The sequence below is a fragment of the Triturus cristatus genome, chromosome 4_1, assembly GCF_964204655.1.
Source record: "Triturus cristatus chromosome 4_1, aTriCri1.1, whole genome shotgun sequence".
In the NCBI taxonomy this organism is placed as follows: Eukaryota; Metazoa; Chordata; class Amphibia; order Caudata; family Salamandridae; genus Triturus; species Triturus cristatus.
In genome coordinates this window covers 206,232,148-206,234,925 of record NC_140585.1, presented here as the reverse complement: position 1 = coordinate 206,234,925, position 2,778 = coordinate 206,232,148, and the positions used below count along the sequence as shown (strand labels likewise).

Below are 2,778 nucleotides of genomic sequence, written 5' to 3'. Positions count from 1 at the left end.
TTTAAAAAAGTACTGTATAATATCATACTGCATAAATGTACTTTATTACGTTACAATACATGATTAGAACAGTTTTGAAAACATTATGAATATTGCTACAATCACTGTAATATGTATAATATCCATGTCTGTGTGTCCAAAGAGATACAGACAATTATAGCGACCTGCCCATATGTGTGAATCCCTTGTGCACGATATAGTCTATTGCTAAATAATGTCTTCTTAATTAGTAAAAGAAAGGCAGGAAGCAGGCAGTAGATGGGTTTACAATGGTACATTTGGTTTCAAGTGCACTTTCTCAATATGGTGTTTCTTAGTGCCCCTATGACATCCTGATTTCTAAGTGAATAGATAAGGGGATTCAACATGGGTATCACCACTGTGTAGAACACTGAAGCCACTCTGTCATGTTCCATGGAGTAAATAGAGCTCGGTCTAAGATACATGAAGGAGAGAGTCCCAAAGAACAAGACAACAGAGAATAAGTGGGAGGAGCATGTAGAAAAGGCTCTACTTCTCCCTTCAGATGAATGAATCCTGAAGATAGCTGAAACTATGTAAATGTATGAAACACAGATAATGATAAAGCTGGAAACCAGGATGCTGCCAGCCATGGAAACCACTACAGTCACATTTATTAAAGTGTCTGAGCAGGACAGTTTGAGCAGAGGAGGGACGTCACAGTAGAAATGGCTGATCTTATTTGGGCCACAGAAAGACAGTCTGAACATACAACCTGTGTGAATCGCAGCATTCATGAAGGCAACTGAATATGCCCCACCTGAAAGGCATAGGCATGTGCCTTTTGTCATAATGGCAACATACAGCAAAGGATTACAAATTGCCACATAGCGGTCATAGGCCATAGCCGTTAGGAGGAAGACATCTGTACTTCCCATAAAGGAGAAAAAAAACAACTGTGTCATACAACCGTGCAGAGAGATAGCCTTTGTCTCAGAGAGCAAATTTATCAACATCTTGGGTGTAATAACTGAGGCATAAGAGAAATCTACAAAAGCTAAATTGCTTAGAAGAAAATACATAGGGGTGTGAAGATGAGGACATATTGTGACCAATGCCATAATGCTAATATTGCCCAGAAGCGTGATGATATAAAATAGGAGGAACAGTATGAAGAGTGGAATCTGCATTTTGGTTAATCAGTGACACCCAGGAGAATACATTCTTTCACTGATGTCCAGTTTCTTTCTTTCATCGATCCAGTGACCAGGACCTGTTGAGAACACATATATTTTAATTATTGTGGCCTATCATATAAGAAAATGAATGAGCAAATCAGATAGCAGTATTCAAAAGTGTCTGCCACTAAGTACCATTTACAAATGTATACACATTTTCTGGATATCTTATGAATGATGCTTAAAAAACATCAGTTCACAATTAGGTCTTTAGTTACATAAAAATTACAGGTTGAATGAAGTAACTCGGGATTGGCTCTTGGCCAAATGGATTCTTGATGATTCAATATCTTATATTAGTTTGTCAAATGCTTTTGTATTAAAGCTTCCTTAAAATCAACCTGAAATCTGATATCTAATGTCCTTTTCAAAATGTGCCTCAGAAATTAATTTTCTCACCCACAAAAATGTTATATTAGTTACCTAATTTTTAACATAAACATGGATATAATGTATAAGCCCTTGTCACTTCCAGTCTGAATAAGAAGTCTATCTTGTTCCATGAAAAACTATTCTTGTGATTGTAAATCAGCCTCCGGTGGAATTCTTTCACAACTCACTCTTTGACAGGTGTCAGAATCTAACAAATCATTTCATTTGTCATCTATCTGAGTTATTAGAGCTCAAATATGGAGCTAGAGTTCAAACAAAGACAGCCTTTCTGGTTTACTAAGCAATATAAGGCCTTATGCACAAACATAACAAACCCTGCAATATACCAAATAATAGTGATTGAAATTGCAAAGTACTATTTTCACACTATGTAAAGCCTTCTAGGATGTTTTGAACACATGAAAGAGTTTTGCAAACCCTTGCCAAATCAGATATATGAGGGTGCATGAAAGAAGTAATCTATTTCATTTGCAGGTGGCAATATAAATTATCAATGGTTTGCAACCTCAATTGCAGGCAGTAATCATTGATCAGTCACTGACCACCAAATGTTGTGTGGTAACTCAGTCACAGCGGGAAAGCTTACTCTTCGGAAGCAATTAACCATTTGGAATCAAATCATGCAGCCTCAGGAGGAGTAGATAGTGGTATAGAGTATCACCTCATGCTCTCCCTGATGTCTTCCCAGCATAATACAAATTTTGAACACAACCTGATCCTTAAATGACCATGGTCTGCTTTAAATCTAAATACCACCACTAGGAAGAAGGTCTACCATCCCCTAGGCAACTCCATTTCTTCATCCTCAGCCACTCATTGAAGGTAATATAATGTGAGTTGCGTCAATATTATTCATGAGGCAGAAGGTTTGAGACCCTCATTGTGGCTGATCAATACCTCAGTCAAATCATGAAGTGCAACACAAGTTTCAAAATGAAATTTGCACCACTAATTGGTACCCTTCAAGGGAAACATCATGTCTTCAATGCTCTAAAATGAATGTCACCATTTAGGGGCATAATCATTAAAAAATAAACTGACATAGAACACATCATACACAAACATCATTATCATACTAGTGCAAGAACTTTGCTGTCTGTTTCTATACTAAAGTGTCTGGAATATAAAAATCGCATCTTATCCCAAGACCCAAATTATCTTGTTCCTTATACTACACCACTATACA

General features: G+C 37.0%; 1 pseudogene; it reads right to left on the bottom strand.

The window, feature by feature from the left end:
- Nucleotides 1-284: 284 nt before the first annotated feature.
- LOC146854059 (olfactory receptor 5AP2-like) lies at nucleotides 285-1,216 on the bottom strand (annotated as a pseudogene).
- Between the last annotated feature and the right edge of the window lie 1,562 nt (nucleotides 1,217-2,778).